General features: G+C 31.8%; 1 protein-coding gene across 2 annotated transcripts in view; it reads right to left on the bottom strand.

Moving 5' to 3' along the window:
• The window catches only part of LOC148603074 (parathyroid hormone/parathyroid hormone-related peptide receptor-like), a 44,992-nt gene extending 36,814 nt beyond the window's left edge, over positions 1-8,178 (bottom strand). Inside the window, exon 1 of one of the 2 annotated variants that reach the window (XM_088551830.1) lies at positions 8,050-8,178. The gene's annotated coding sequence lies outside the window, so the exon portion shown is untranslated. The remainder of the gene's footprint in view (positions 1-8,049) is intronic. The other variant, XM_088551829.1, reaches the window with a different exon arrangement.
• Positions 8,179-18,288: the final 10,110 nt, after the last annotated feature.

Raw genomic sequence — 18,288 nt, 5'->3', positions numbered from 1 at the left:
TGAACGCACAAGTAGATGCAAGTTTTATCATATGCACTGGTATTCGAAAAAACAGAATGATTATGAATAGACTATGACATGTAATGGGCGGCAAGAAAATAGTCCTTCTGGAAAATTGCTTATCAGTTCTTAATTTATTGGACAAAGATGCCGAAGATGGCACGTCTTGAAGAAAATGTCAATTTACATGGCATTTGTTATCTATAAAGATTAAAGAACATGCAAGAATTTCCGAAAAAAAAACGTAACCTGCTGAGATTAATTCAAAAGTGCATTAGTTACCGAACTAGATGGAATAGATATGGGAGATTAGTGTCTGTTACAACAAAATGTGAGACATAACTGTTTGGAAAAAATACCTTCCATACAACAAATACAAACAAGTCACAAGAAGGGAAAGTACAAACTCCGCGGACAAAACAACACAGGGAACACCAATAGGACAATAAACAAAGAACAAAAACGCAAAATAGAAAAGGATTTGTGAACTGTAATCAGTGGTATGTGTCTACATCATATAATTTTCCTTCAATAATTTACTGTTAAGATTTTAAAATTATATAATTTTAAAACTTGATTAACCATATAAAGGTTATCTAAAATTTAATGAGTTGTGATGAAGTTTTGCTATTTTAGACTATTCTATAGTTTAATCCTTGAAAACAATTCTTTTTAAAATAAAATTTGATAAATTCAGTTATTTTGTAAAACAAATTGTTTATCACATATATCTCTCCTACACTATCAATATGGTACCATAAAACCATTTTGTTTTGTCTACCAGAATGACTGATAAATGTGACATATTAATTTGTCAAAATCTGCTAAAAGCAATTTCGTATATTTTACCGACACGCATATAAAACATTAGAAGAAGTTATAGTTTTGTCTGGCTGTGAACATATTGGTAAATACTCCAGACACACATACTCTCTCTCTCTCTCTCTCTCTCTCTCTCTCTCTCTCTCTCTCTCTCTCTCTCTCTCTCAGTGGTTCCAATGCAGTATCTGGTGTTCTTCCAGCATATATTGTATAAATCGTTCACTTTTTATGTCGTATTTTTAAATATTTATTTATTTTTTATTTTTTTTGATTTTTTTTTTGTGCTCGTTATCGCATTGGCCTGAAATTTGATACATTTGAAACTGTGAATCTCCGGATTTTACCTCTATATAAAATCCTACAAAATGACCTCTGCAGGGTTCAGGTAATGTTATTTTGTTCCATTAAAACATTTTACCCAATAAAAATGATGATGCAAGCATTGATATAAATTGTAAAACAATATAAAATAAGATAACACGTCACTGTGTCAACATTTACTAGACAAACGATATCATCGTTTCATTCATTCATTCTATAGTACTGGTCTTTGAGGGTTATTGGACTTTAATGGTATCCTTTTTCAACATCACTTTATTGACATGAATAATGACTATATGCAACGGTGAGGACAGTATTCACTTTGCCGCGGATACAAATGCGTCTTTGAGTGTATTGAATAAAGACCTAGTTAGACTCTTTAAAACTCAAATAATTGATATTTTGATACACATCAAATATTATTCCATTCATTCAAAAGTGGATTTTAGGGATAATGACTTCCAAATTGTTTTGTGCATAAACCATTAAATCTAGTACAAAAAATGTTATTTCTTAATTCCGTAGAACTTAAGACAGTTTCTGAAATAGTATATAGACTGATGGTAGATAAGCTGTATTAACAGTTACTGTATACTATGATTGGAATAGTTATTTCTTGTATCCAGTATTATTTCGAGTCATTGAACTTTTTGAGAAATAATTAGTTTAAGTTTGTCTTCTATATTGTTTTATATGAAAAAGTGTATAATAAATTATGAGTTTAAAATAATTGACCGACAAATTGGATTTCTCTGCATTCGTAGCTAAAGGAGCTCAATTAATCAGACACATAATAGTTCTCATCAATGTTATAAACCATCAACTTGATTTGACAGGGCTCTTTTAATTTTAGAAGTTCACTCTTGTAATGCACGGTGCAAATATAATAGATCACACAACTGCACTTGTCGCGATATCTAAAAGTTGGTCAATTGCTGAATGAAAAGGATCTACACCGACGCTCTAAGAACGATAGATTAGTAACATAAAAATCTCCTCCACAGATACTATAGCAATTTCTCAAAGACAAATGACACTTATTTACAACACATGTTTATTAATTGAGGATAAATGTATTTCAGATCCATTAAGATATGTCATTGTTTCAACAAGCATGGTTTTACAGATATTGATAGTATATAAATGTATCTCACACGAACAGAAACTCGATAATGATAGTAAAAGATGTACACCAAATGTTTAGACATATTTAAGACTTGCAGTACAAACTAATTCCAAATAAACTAAATTCTTTTCTAAGTTAAATAATTTTTTAATACACCGTCTTTTATGAACTACCCGGCGGTGTTTCTAGAAAAGCAGAGGACGCTAACACTACCGGTGCACCTGGTCCATGCTCCAAAGTTTTGGTGGAGCTCTAGTTGCTGATTTACTTTTGTTGCCTCGTACGTGTTATTTTAGTTACTTTATATTCTTTGTTGTGTTTGTCTGGTTTCCATGTCTGGTCTTTGTCCCTGAATTACATTCTTTTGATTACCGCTATAACCTTGGTTCCCTTGATTACTCTTTCACGATTTTACCGGTTTTGACCAATCACAATTTTAACTGCCCATTTGTGTTTAAACAACTGAAAATAATTAATTGTAATGGAATCGGGATATTTACCGCGTTATAAAACCTGGTTTAACCCATTCCTATCGCAGATGCCTACACCAAGTCTGAACCATTGCGGTTGTGATGTGAAATCCATAATGATTGTTAAATATACCCCTATCTTGTGATTTCCCATTCTATTTATAGACCCTTCACTTCCGGTGACCAGTACTACACTGCAAGTCTGTTATCCCCACATGCCATTCTGAGGATTGTGAGCCGACATATGTAGAATCATGCTGATATATTGTCCTTTGCAGTTTAAAGTTAAAGTAAAGTCCAGGGAAGCCATTGAATATTGTGAAATTAGCATGGAAGCCTATGGGAAGTGGAATTAGTGGTTTCTAGCCTGTAAGAAAATACCATTTTGAAGTAAGCTGTTAACATATGCTGTGAGTTGGAGGATTGTTTTGGAATGCTGTTATTGTCAATATACTCATTGAAGTTTTTTTATCTTCACCTATGAATATTTATGAGTTTCTTGTGAAGATGACAAGGAAAAAAATTAAAAGAACTTTTTTTAATTCTATATAATAAACACATATAAGGCCGATTTGCTGCATTTGAATGTTTTCGTTTAACATTTACGTAAAGTTGTTGTCTCTTTCAGATATTCGGAGTTTCCACTTTTACTATATAGAATTGATAATTTGTGATGACTTAACTTTCTGTCTTCATTCCCAAAACTAACTATTTTGCGGTGAATATTTACAATTACCAACAAGTATAAAGGATCTGTCAAAATTTCGAGAATTGGCAAGGCTTCCTACAGACTACGCGCTCTCTGTGGTTAAAACTTTACTGTTAACGTTAATTTATTATCAAAAGTGAGTTGCAAAAGTTAGACTGTTCGGAGTTTTTTACTGCATTATATATGCTGATGTTTGAGATGTTGAAAAGCAAACACTTGGAAGTATGGTATATTGTTTACTCGCTTTTAAACATTTTGTGTGTGTTTTATTACAATTTCTTAATTTTCTGAACTACTTGGATCAATATTCAACAAATATCGTAGCAAAATCAATATAATGAAATTGCACTACATTTTCTTAGCTATTGAAATTTGCAGTTGTATCAAAAAGAAAATTAGTTAAAAGTATACTTAGCTTTCTGTCAATTAGCACCGTGTTATGACCGAACTGAGATAACCATGCATGCTTTATAAAGATAAATAGATAAATCAAATAAATATTTGATAACTAATAAAACCTTCACTGAATTACTCGTGTAAAAGGTAAGTAAAATTATGTAACTTTGATAACTCGAAATAAATGTAGCCAATAACAATAATCTTATCATTCAACTCCTGCCGCGTCAGCTAACTTAGAGCTAAAACATTACGGAAGAGAACTCAGTGAAACTGTGACCGACAGACAGATTTGTTCAATTTAGGTATTTGCACTGCTTGCACGAGTCCGTACTACACTTAAACTGTTTTGAAAGAACTGAAAATTCTGTTTAAATTTTTTGACAGGTTTCGGGTTAATTTTACGTTACGTTAATACTGATTTCATTGTAGTGTCGACTATTGACAGTTCTTATACTGAAACTGTGAAAATAAATATTTTTAAATTTGTTGTTCGACAAATGCTCTATGTTATAATGTATAGGAAAAATATACGAAAGGAAGATGTCGTGAAAAGGATACGTCACCATGTATAAACGAAAACGTTCCAAATGACTCAATTCTGGAGAGGCAATGGTAGCAACGTTTGAATGTTTAGATGTATAATAATAAATGCAACAATAGCAATTCCAACTGTAAAATTCACAAATTTGTAAAACAAAAATCTGTATTCTATAAAATGTTCGGGTAATTATACCAATCATTAACAAATGTAATTACTAAATGTAGTTACTAAATCAAAAATATACGTTTTAATAAACAATGAATTGTGTCACCTTGATTGTGATATTAACCCTGATACCCGTTTTAAGATCTCTTTTTTAATAAACGACCAAAGCCAGGTACAGCAGTGAAAGTCAAAAATGTACATTCCAGTAACTCTGGTCTTTCAATTATATTCCAATTGACAGAACAGACCAACAAATTCCGAAAAGCAGTATATGTGTATACAAATCTCAATTATGAATTCCAAGTGTATATGTTTTGACATGTACATGACTCTGTTAGAGGATGAATAGAAGCGAGACAAATAAATCTGTATTTGTAGCAATCTTGATTTGGAACGTAAAACATAGATTATTGCTCTGTTGGCGAGGAATTTTCTAAATTAACAATCAATTACACTTCTTTAAATATCATCTCACTATTGTCAAAACCACTGCTTCTCAAACTGATTTAGAGTGACTGAAAATTGATGCTAATTGGTTTGTTAAGATCTTATTTTTTATGAATAAATGAGGTTTTTATTGCAGACACATGTGTAGGTAATCAAACGAATGTGATCGTTCTATGTTATGCTTTTATGACAATTGGTTGGTGATGTACCAGTATTATAGAACAATGAAGAAAACCATGTGACTGTCTATAGGTTAATGCGACTCGACTTCAGCAGCCTTCTGCTGATTTGAAAAGTTCTAAATGAATTTAACTTAAAAGATATATGTCTAGATTAAATATCACTTATTTTGTTCGGGTGTACCACGGTTGAGTCATGTCTGTCTGTCTTAAATGATCTATCCGCAACTATATGTTAAACTCAACAAACAAAATAATGTAATAGATTGACTATCTGCTTTATAAAACTCAAAATACATCATGAATATATTCTTTTTTTTTCAGGAAAGTGTAAAGTACTTGAAGATCGATGGGCAATCTATCTAATTTAAGCAATTTCTTTTCAGAAGCCGTTTCACTCATTTAAAAAAATTGAAGGCCTCATTTGTTTTCCTTTTATTGTGGTTTTAAACATGTACATTTCCGAAAACGTAAGTTTTTGCATATGGTGGATGACTGTCATAGGCAATTATACCACAACTATTTTTTTTTCTGTTTTGTTTTGTTTTTTTGTTTGTTTGTTTGTTTTTTTTTTTTTTTGTTTTTTTTTTGTTCGTTTGTTTTTTGTATAAATGTACATGTTCTGCATTTACTTATTTCTTTCATCTACTAAGCATTCAATTTCTGTACATACACAGATAGTAGTTATATATAATACGTCAAAGATTTTCAACTAAGTTAATAACAATACATAAACTATGTAACCTTGTTCTAGTTCAATGTCCCTATTTTTGACATACTTTTCGACCATAATTCAAATTAATTATATTATCGTCTTATCAATATAATCCTCCCTTCCTGAAAGTTAATTTCAATTTTACAGTTTCCTCTTTCCTTTGATAACTTTTATGAATTTGTCAGTGATAAAAATTTAATTATAAATGTGACATTACCGTCTTCTTGATGTTTGTATCAGAGAACAAATATAATTCTTTCACTGATTATAACTGGAGAGATAGCTTATAATTGTGATTTGTCAATAACAAAAATCTAAAAAATCCGAAAACCTATCTAAACCTGACACTTTTAAAATGTATTTTCATCCCTGATCAACCAAACACGTGTCACATGTTTGGACCACCCATACCATTACAATGATATCAAGTTGTTTAAAATTATGTCGAAGTTTATTACCTCAAAAAAGAACTTTAATACCCGAAACTATATATTTAGCAATATTAATTTGCACTTGCGCTGACCTTTACAATATGATATTTTTGGTTTCTCTAACAGAAATGTAACTAATGCCCCTCATTTAATTTCATGTAGTGATAGATGCATGTAAATTATATACATTTTACGAGTATTATACACATCGAATCACTTAATTATTGAATTAAATTACTTTTTTTTTACATTTTCCCTATGCAAACAGTTTGGCTGTTTGTTTTTCTTTTTTTTAAATTTTAAATTCTGATAAATTCTGAAAAGTTCAGCGTTATCGAGGGACATTGTCCATGTTGTATAATGAGCCGCGCTCCTTACTGCTTTGGTGGTATCCCAAAACACTATATTAGAAATGGCGCTATTGATTGATGACAGTGACAGAATTGTCAAAATGTTGATTTCATAACAGAAGCAAAGTATAAGAATTGTTTTCAGTTGCTGTGTATGTAAACGACGGTTTACGCTGCAACATAAACCACTTCACAGTTATTCAGGTTAAACCGATAAAAGAGTTTAAAATCCAATAATATTACGAACAATTTATTGAAAACAATCCTTAAATGATAAACAAAATTATAGTTTGTGTATGACTACGTAATTAAAAATATATTGTAAATGTTTATTAATTCTTTATAAATTTAGGCATAATTTCAAAGTGAAAGATGTCATTTTACTGCATGTTTTTGATTTTGAGTCTGGCCCCTGATTTAACCGACAAATGGTGTCTTCCGTCATATTCTGTGTCTTTAAAAAAAAATAGAAAAACGCAAAACACATCTATACATATTCTTAGTCTAAACCAAAACTTGAATTAACTGAAAGTATATATACTTATGTCTCGTCTTAAGATATCAAAAGAATATAATCTAATCCAAGGATAAAGAAAAGACATGGAAAACAGACATACACAACATAGAACATTAAATAACCAAACTAATACATATAAAGTAATAAAAGTAAATGAGCAACTCGAATTCCACTGAAAATTGGAAGCATGGACCAGGTGCACTGATAGGGTAAGCGTTCTCTGCATTTATGGAAACACCCGCCGAATATGAAACATGCCGAGAGTCTGAATCGAAAAAAATCCGATACTAAAATGGTTATAGTCAACTATGATAAATTTCATGGGGTCTAAAATCTTTTATTTTATGGTAATTTATTACTTTACATTACGTTTTTTTTTGTTTTTTTTTCTTTTTTTTTTTTGTTTTTTTTTTTATCTAAACAGATTTGTTATCTTTAATTATGTTCCTGTCTTCTATTTTACAACTAGACTGTTTTGTTTTCAATTATGATGATCGAGATGTAAATAGGCGCTCAATATATTTCAAAAATAGTTAAATTTTGGGGCTCGAAATTCTACGAGCATATTGTTCTGCAAATTACCAACGTACGAATTTGAATTCATGATTTTATCTAATGTATGTAAACTCTATTAAGAAGATATTGTAAGACCATGCAAGCAACTGTAAATTAACTGCTAATGACGAATCCAGAACACCCTCTCCCATGTACGGTACTCCGGGCGATATAGACCTAGTATGCTTTCCAAATAATTGTTTATTTTGCTTTGGCATACCCTCTAAATTTGGACCATTCTTAATTAACTGCTGTATTCGCCACTAAAATCTAATACAAAAGACAAGGTTGTTTATATTTACCTCTGTTTACAATCAGAATATATTCCTTCAAATTGAAATAAGTCCATAAATGAATAAATTACGTGGAAATGTATAAATATGTATATAAAACATGTAACGAGCGAACATTAAGACATGCTTACATCACCATCATGTATAAAGTTTAACTCAGAAAGGGAAACCCTGTTTTATTGATTAGATGGCTTGTAAGACGTGCCCGATTGCACGTATTAGCGTAATCCTTCTTAATTCACCAACAGTCTGTAGAAACCTTATACAGATTTATCTATGGAGTACAAAATCACATGAAATCTTATTAAGTTCTGGGATATCATAAAGAGATATAAAATAAGGTACGTTCAAGATTCAAGATTGTACGTGAGGTCTCTTCCTAAAAGTTATTGTGATCTCTTATCACAAGAAGACTTTTAAGTACCAGTCCGTATAAAATTCCGACACTGCCTATGGTAGAAATGATTCATGGTGTAGAAAAACACACCGAACAAACGCTTTAATCAAATCAATGTTCATGACAGTTGGGGAATGTCCGAATTCCTTATAACCGATGTATCTATAATAATGCCTGTTTTGGAATGCAGATATGTTAATTTTGGCTTTCCAGTAAGACGTGTATGTAGAAATGTCAATATAACTTATTATTCTTGACTTTGGTAATAAGACCTACTGGTTTGTTTCATATATGTGTTGGTATTGTAGTCCTGTACTGTTTTCAATACAATGCAATGGATTAAATCACTTTGTAAACAAAATATTGCTCAACAGTTATGATGTCGCTTTTAAAACAAAGACATTATGACTGTATGAACTACCTACTTAATACAAAAGTATATTTGACACATATATTTTTTTATCATTTCTATCTCGTTAAACATAAATGTATTTCGACCTCAATAAGCGAGCGAAGCACTCTCTTAAATGTATGTATGTATAGAAGTTCGACTAAAATGTATCATACTGACTGCTTGAGAATGTTCGTCAAGAAAACACTAAATCTGAAGCTTTGGTATGCAGTAAAAAAAATTCTTGATAAAACGTTTCAAACACCCACATGTTATTAGATAGGAACTCCTCGGACATTTTCGAAAAAAAAAAAACTACTTCTGGTTGTGGTGTACCAGACATTCTTGACCAAACCTGGATGTTTAACGGATAAAATTACAAGGATTTTACTGGTTACTACAAATGAAAACATCCTATAAATCCAACTTAGCAAAAGGGGTAACTGAAATAAAAGTCGATTTTATTTTAAAGGTAATCTACTAAATGCTTCGCTGGCATTTAAGGCTAATGCCTTCCTCATATTATTCAAATAACCAAATTACATAACATCGTTCGGTCATAATCCGTTTTTTTTCCCCTTTTTTTTCCGTTTTCCTTTAAAATTATGTGTGTGAGGTTTAAATTCCTAATTTCTTTGGGTTTTTTTCCGTTTTCCTTTAAAATTATTTGAGTGAGATTTAAATTCCCATTTTCTTTGAAGTTTTACAGATGCGTAAACAACAATGAAACACATCACGTTTTGAAATATAAAATAAACAAACTAAAGCATCTTCGTGTGCAATAAATAAAAATCTAATGGACTCTATACAACTTAAAGCATATACTTTTTCACCATATTTTTCTTTACGAGATATGGGTCGCGTCTTTTTAAATTGAAGATGGCGTAACAATGTGTTAATTTGATAAAGTTGTCTTTTCTGACGTTTTATTTAAATTCTTAACTGGTACATACAAAATAAACACCTACTAAGTACGAATTGTATTTTCTTTGGCTTGAGATAAGTAAATTTAGTTTGTCCCGTCTTACAAGACAGCAGGATATTCGGAAATTTGTATAACGTGACACTTTTGATACGTTTAATCAACGAGAGAAATTTATTGCATTTTAATCTTTAACTAGTTGGAAGAGTCAGCCTGTCGAAAATGGAGTTTCCTTACGACATTATTTTCAAATTTGCCTATCCATGATATGTTTTTGGGGGTTTGACATGCATGTTTCTGAATTTTTCCACTTTGCCTGATTCTTACAAACACTTACACTTAAATCCTTATTTACTACAAGTCACCCTGCAACTCGTTAATTTTGACATATAAACGGTATAAAATAGACATGTTGGAAACTATTGTTTTAATTATCGATGCATTCAACATATCTTCTCATTTCAGGCACGTTTTTTTTCAGTTTAAATGTGACAATAATGAGTTTTTCTTGTGAAAACTATCACATACTCTATAACAAAGATAATATAGCCGAGTGATACGTATTAAATACGTGGTTAGTAGGTCTGTGGAGGAGATAAGTCGAGTATGTGAAAACGTTCACAAGGCCTGGACTTTACTCACAAAAATCGGCTTTTTTTGGTATATTGTACTGACGACCATAAAACATGTAAGAATGCAAAGTTTGTGAAAAATAAAAGCTCTGAAATAACGACTTTTATACAATTTATACAGATAGGTACAAACAATCTGATCTGGAGAATAACACAAGTTTCTAACAATAAAACACGAAACAGCTTCAAACATACTATATTTTATAGAATAAATTATGTGATTCTAATTTCAGAAGGTTTATCACAATGTTATATAACTTTGCTACGAATAATTAACTTCAATTTACAAACAAATGAAAAATGCAGTTAACTGTGTCTTTATAAATGTGTATCATGATCAGATTTTATGCATAATGAGTAATGGATTTACCAGTCATTATAAAAGAAATTCTCTTTATAAACTGTCAATTGTAGCGGTGATTCATGGCGAAGATTACACCGCCGAACCAAACATGTTTTTTTTTTTTCTGTCGTCTTATGTTGTTCGTTTATGTTTAAATATATTGACAAAACATTCATTTTCAACTTAAATTCACCAAATCAAGAACGATAACTTTTTGCAAAGTGTCGATTTCATATACAATCAGAATTAGATTTTTCCCATTACTGCAACAACTGAATGCAAACTGTAGTTAATAATGTTTCTGAATTAGAAAAGTGAATTAGGTGGGTTCCTGCATGGCATGAACTTGTTGGAATCACCTCCTGCATTTGTATCTGATTCTAATTAACACTGCTATTTAATTTTTAGGCATAATGAATAACTGTCGTTTGTAGTATCTTTCTATGTGGTATTGACCAATTTACTGATAAAGACACGATTAGTATCAAAAGATATTTAACACACCGAAATGATAACACTTTTCAGTTTCAAATTAAAAAAAAAATACTCGAAGTTTTCGTCTCCGATCGTGACTTGAACAGTGTTACAGTGATTTTGAGCTTGTGAGTCAAAATGATCTAGGACATTACATACGGCGAGGGCATCATTTTTTGTTAGTTTAAACTGGTTTGGAGCTGGTATGTCAGTGAAATGCTAGTACTCCTTTGGTTGTGCACTTGTGTAACGTATAATAAGTTTCTTTATTTCGGTTTTAACAAGTGACTCTTTTTAGGTGTGTTTAATCGTGTAATATTTTTTTTCACAGTAGACATATCTAAAACGGGAGGGTTGTGATCACGCCAAAGTACTTTAACCCCGCCGCATGCCTTGCGCCTGTCCCAACTCGGGAATTTCTGGCTTCTGTATGTAGGCTAGAAATCACTAATTCCACTCCCCATAAGCTTCAATGCAAATTTCATTGGCCTCTCTAGACTTTACCTTACCTTTAACCTGCAGAGGACTGTATAATTATCAGCATGATTCTACATGTGTCAGCTCACAATCCTCAGAATGGCATGTGGGGTTAACAGACTTGTAGTGCAGTACTGGTCACCGGAAGTGAAAGATCTATAAATAGCATGGTAAATCCCAGTATTTTCACGAGGTAGGGTGTATTTAGAAATCATTATGGAGATTAGGCTTTACAGCACAAGAAGAAAAATGCTCTCATAAAATGTACAGAAATGTTTTTTCTTTCAGAAACAATTTTAATTTTTGAAAAAAAATGAGAACTTTTTTCACAGCGCTATGAGGAACTAGAGGTAATTTCTGCGTGAGACTATTTTTGCGTACGTTCCAAATGCTCATGGGTCGAATTGGTGGTCTGTAACCTGTATAGTTTCGTATTCACTTACAATTTACTTTTATGCCGCTGGAGTATATGCATGGGGCAACTAGTTGGCTGTACTTGTGTATAATGCTGTTTTCGGGGCAGCTGCAGCCTGCCCTGTTGTGTGAGTGTTTCCTCGTCATTTATTTTTGGAACCAAGAGAGGCCTTGAGCTGACATTTTTCACCCCGGTGATGTTGTTGTCTCTAACCATATCTAAATCTGACTTAAACAGTTGTAGAAAATGTCATTTTCACTTAAATGGGTCTATCATTAATATACGAATCTCGCGTCAAACGAAGCACAAGAGTGTTTCAGTATTTGCATTATGTGAATACGATAATGTCATCCAGATTCTTGGTGTAAATCATCGGTCAAGGTTATCTCATTTTTCTGTATGATACGTCTTGTAAATCATCCTTGCGAAAGTTACAAATCTAGCTCTGCCATTCTCAGTGTAACAAAACCCTATATCTTTATGTTCAGTTCACCAGAAAGAGTTCAGAAATTTTATAGTAATGCACGCAACGAGGATAACAGAAATAATAACCAAAAAGGGGGGTGATGATTAGTAAATCCAAAAGTTGTTTATAGGTATTTTGCCAACAAATAAGAGAGACCATGTTTTTGTTTCGTCTGCTTTATATAATTGGAATGTCATTGCTATGGACATCAAAACACTTCTCCGATTGCTTCATCAAGTGAATTCTATCACTTTTAATTGATTTCTTTTTTTTTTTTTTGTAAAATCTGAAATTGAGCTTTGGTCCTTTTAAAATTCGATCCTAATTCGTCGCATTTCTATATACAGAAATGATATGTTTTTATTAGTGTCATATTGATATGCATAAAAATGATTTAATGCATTAATATTAATTTAACTTCATTTATCATCGGGCAAAATAATCAGACTTAGCAAGGATCATTCTTTATCCTCTATTAAGTAAAGTACTACCTTAATTGAAAATCGAGCTTTATTTCCATCGAGAGTGCCTTTTTCATAATTTGTATTGATAAATAATTAATAATTTGCGTTTCTCTTTGCGTCCCAGTCAAATCTGATCTTATTAAAAATAACCTTGCGAATTGCATTATATGTGAAATGCCTCCAGTTTTTTTTTTTTTTTTTTTTTTTTTTTTTGTTCACATTGACCAGCATGATGATTTGTTTAAGTGCGCATTTTAAAGATCTGTCGAGGGATTTGCTTTTTATCCTTTGGAATTCTAGAATTAATTGAAATCTGAATACTATTTTCATTCGACAAATTTTGTTAATTATATCATATATCGTGTTGCATGCATTTGAGTCTGTACTCTACTGATAAATGAAAGCTGTTTATTACACTGAACAAACTGTCTGGGTTAAGTGAACCTTTTATGATAATGTTTAAAGCTTGAAGGCTCTTCATAAAAGACCGTCTTCGGTAATGTGGTACACAAAAGGGTCGGAGACAAGAAGGTTAACAGAATCCTAGGAAACTCCAGGTCTTTATTGTAAAAAAAAAAAAAACAGATTGCGAAGTATCCTCTTGGTTTGCTAGTATAAAGCGATTGCAACAGATCTATAATAGTAAAATTCATGACAATTCCTGCTTAATTGGGAAATATTGAAATTACTGTATTTTTAAACTCTTAGACTAACTCTCAGCAGTTTCACAGGCAAATTTTCTTCGGAATCCACGTCATTTTCAGGTAAACTTCACGTGAATTTCGCCTAAATCGAGCTCTCACGTGAAACTCACGTGAAATTCGTCGCGTGAATTCCACGTAAACTTCGCATTAACTTTTACATGAAGAAAAAAATTGCCAGAGTATAATGAACATCAAAGAGCTTCGTTGCTCGATGACATATGGATTATCAGTTTCAGAACCTTTGCAAGTGACATAAGTTGGTAAATATTCATATGAGAATTAACATAATTACTTAAATAAACATATTTCCGAATCTACTTTTCAATTTTGAACATTATATAATTCATGGGAGATGGTTTGTAGTTAATAAAAAGAGAGTTAAATCTGATGGCAGTTGTGGTTAAAGGTGGTACATTAGCCTTGTATATCATTATTCTTCCAGATGAACAATTCAAAGTTCTTAACTAATTTTGAATCACTTGTGTGTAATCTGGCAGTAATGTTACATAGAGAAAAGCCTTTCAATTATTCTACCGTTCTATGTACATATATTAGCATTCCATCTGGTCCAGAGTATTGAACTGTTGTCGTTCAGATCCGACACTTTGCTAAAAATATAACTATTTAACTGCTTCTTTACAGATAAATCTCTAAGGCTTTCGGATATACATGTACTACTGGCCCATGATACGTTGCTATCAACATGTAGACGCAATTTACATCGAATTTCGACTAAATGTACCCTACTGATTAAAGTACTGTTTACACAGAGCTGTCGCCATATTTACAACTTACAATAGAGTATATCAATGAGTACTCTGATAAAGGATATCGAGTATAAAAATAAGGCATAATAAAAGTTTGGTCAAAACTACATGTAAGCATTTCTGGCATGTTGTTATTAAATGACGATGTGTAATCTATACTTCTTAATCCCTGGTCAAAATGTCTCCTCTATTCACGCTTAAAGCTTATAGTATTGTTCATGATAAAACGTAACGTTTACTGATTGTGAGGACAATATGACATCACCCATTAAGTACGTTGATTATGGGACATGACTGAGAGTGACATTTATCTGCCATTGAATGGAAAAATTAATCTAATATCTAAGGACACATTATATAAAGTAAAACAAACACTATCGTTAAAAAAAATAACCAACGCTAAAATGTGTTCGTTTCAGTTATAATTTTTGCATTTCATTTAGGAAATAACATATCGCACCCAATTTTAATTTTTCGATACAGTTTACTCGTAGGCCACTAAGTTATCAGTATTAATATGGCCAATCGGGAAACAGAATTGCGATCAGGTGACTTGCATTTCATTGGAAGAGCGTGTTTAAGGTCAAAGGTTAAACGTGAAACTATACGGACTGCGTCGGAAATGGTTTTTGTAACTTATCAAAGTCATCTTGTTTATTTTGAAGTTAAATATCACACTGTTTTATCTGACATTATCCTAACCAAGATCTTTTACAAACCAGCTTTATTAACAAGTCGAGCATTTTTTTAGATACTTACTACCACTGTAAGAGTAATTACAAAATTGTGATATGTTATAATTCGTTAGTTTTTTGGCTCAATAATGTAATTATTAAAAAAAAAATCATAGTACTGCAAAGTGTTATGACGTCATAACTTACTACTTATCTAAATGACTTACACTTTTCTTTTGTTTGGGCAAAAATGTGTATACTTATGGCTGGGTCAAATAGCATGCTTAACACTAACGATGTAAATTCTCTAAAGCGGTTTACAAAGCATCTTTTTTTTTTAATTATAATTTTTGAAATCACATATCAATGATTGCAAAATTATGAAACTCACTATTTCTCTGGCATTTTTATGTATTATCTCATTAGATTGACTATGTCAAAGTAAATATATTTTATTTTACATCATTTAAATACTTCTCAAACTAGAATTTGTGTGTTTATATAAATTTGTAATCCTTTTATTGTTATCCACAATCATACTATTTGCAGAAGTAAAATATATGCTGTTCCTGTTCATTTACAAATCGAAGTTCGCCGTTAACTAGTAATATCCCCACAAATTACGCAACTTATTCTCAGTGACAAACGCAACAAGCTGCAACATCACAAATCGGTCTAAATGTGGTAGGGAATTGTAGAAGAACTTCCGGAATGATCGGAAATGCAAACCGGGTTACGATAATATTTTTGGGCGATAACAAATGATTTATTATCAAGAATTCAACATAAAACATATAAAAAATAACAAACATGGAGTGTAATTCGTACTTACGCTAAAGCAAATTGAAAATTTAACGCAGCAAACATGCAACAACACTTCTGCAACACTTTGCTGCATATTGATCTACAACTTTCCGCTACGGAAGTGCTTTAAAAACACCACATTTTGTTATCAAATATTTTATAATTGATGTAAATTCAGTAACTACTTAGGATCTTAACGGAAAATTATCTGTAAGTGCCTGACAGAATCTGAATAATGGACAAAAATTGATCGACACTATTCACCGAGACAAAATTTGTCGCAGGGTCGGAAACTAGCAGTGAAGAACGGGAGAGCGTAATGAATTACCAAAACGGGGGCGCGTGCCGTCACGTTTCAGCGATTTCTTTCATATATCAATCATTCCCTGAATAATAAGAGGCAGGCGAGCGCCCGGAAGCTACATGATTGTTATGTCTACTGAATGTGGAATCTTAAAAAAATAAATATAATAAAAGAAACGAATTTCGACTGAAAATGACTATGTCGTCGAAACAAAGAAATAGGTATTAAATTAAAAAGCTCTGAACGAGATAACCTACAAAACTCGAAGAAAAGAGTAACTGGAGTTCTTTTCTTAATTATTAAAACAGCATGTCCTAATATGATTATAACCGGAAATAAGCTAACGGAAAAAGTACAGTTCCAACTCTTATGGAAAACCATGTCCTACATTTTTGTACGATGATTTATTAAGAGAAACAATCTGCCCTGAAACAAAAACCATCATGAAACTCTACGGGAAAAGAAAGACAACACAGCATCAATCGATCAAGTTTATCTTACCATACTTTAATTCGCGATTCATTCAACCTATGCATGCCAACTTTTTAAAAAGTAAAAAAAAAACTCCCAATGTTTCTTTTTTTAAATATTATATAAACAATATTATGTTATATAATGTATTCAATAGATGTGTTAAATTTATGATGTCAAATTGAAAATCCTGTGAAATGTACGGACTGGTGTTAATAACAAGATAAGAGATGAATTTTTTTTAAGGCAAGACTATATCAATCAGTTTTTTCACATTTCAGACAAAAAGAAAAATTGTATGTATTGTCAGTATATTGATTACTATTGGACAATCTAAATGTTTAGTAGTATTATATTAGCATTTAATGACGTCTGCTTGACTGCCATCTCAAATTAAAATGGAAGAGTCCACACAGATACATGTAACTTGTGCAATATTTTAAGGATAATCTTAAGGATGAGATTGTTAGCTCTATGATAGCAGTTAACTGAAAAGTTTCACTTTTTACCGGGGTATTTGGTCTCATGAAATTTCTATTATTACTGGACTGAGTGAAGTTTTCCTGTTCCATACTTTTTAGGAGCATTTTAAACTCTTACATTCAAACTAAATTTTACTTTTAAATGGAAAATATATTAATATAAATAATATTTATTAATAAAATAATATTTATCATATTTATATGATAGGGTCTGAAAAATTCCCAACGATCTTAGAACTAGCTGTCAAATTTGCGAAGCAAATTTTTGGTTGTTCCCTCCGTGGGACTCGAACTCGTACCATTGTAACATCTATGGCAACATCGCCTGCACAAAGTCCAGCGCCCTAGACCACTCGACCAGCTAGGCTATATTAAAATGTAGCTTTCGCTGGCCGGGTCATTCATCCTCGTAGGATAAATCTAGGGTTGTAACTTAGTACACGATGTATAATGGTAGTACGGGACAGCTCATCACACTGACCAGTTCTGACGTTAGGAATTTCGTGAATTTTAAAGGAATGATCTCAAGTATAAATGCGTCGAAATAAGCATCTAAAAATATAGGTCACTGTGCTTTTAATAAATAATATAGCAGTCCAAACATTCGTAAAATCGGGAGTTTTTGTCATTTTCCGAATTCAATTCAGACGTCTCTGATCTCGCCAATATTTTTACAAATGACACATGTCATACACAAGTAAATTGAAAATTGTCTCTATTTCAGTCATAAAATATTAAAAATAAAATACAATGAGTTTTATCTGCTTAAAAAGAACATTTTATTGTTCCCTCCAAAAGGAAAAATAACTTTTGAACCATATTCACTGTAATCTGAAATACTTCTCACGTTAAGATGTTTTCCTAACTTGCAATATGAAAAGGTATCCATTAGCTGACGATATAAACTCTTCAGAAAGTGGGGGTCACCGATCAAATAAGAAAGTTAGTCACATTTGTGTACTATTTCTGCATGATTCTGTTTGGACGTTTCCCACTCCAAATTTAATGTTGGATGGCATAACTTCATAGGTAGCGACGGAACGTCTTTCCAAGCTCCGAAA

The sequence above is a fragment of the Perna viridis genome, chromosome 11 (assembly GCF_037379345.1).
Source record: "Perna viridis isolate PV_CMFRI_1.1 ecotype Kerala chromosome 11, ASM3737934v1, whole genome shotgun sequence".
NCBI lineage: Eukaryota > Metazoa > Mollusca > Bivalvia > Mytilida > Mytilidae > Perna > Perna viridis.
Note: the sequence above shows the minus strand (reverse complement) of the source record. Positions and strands in the feature narration are given on the sequence as shown.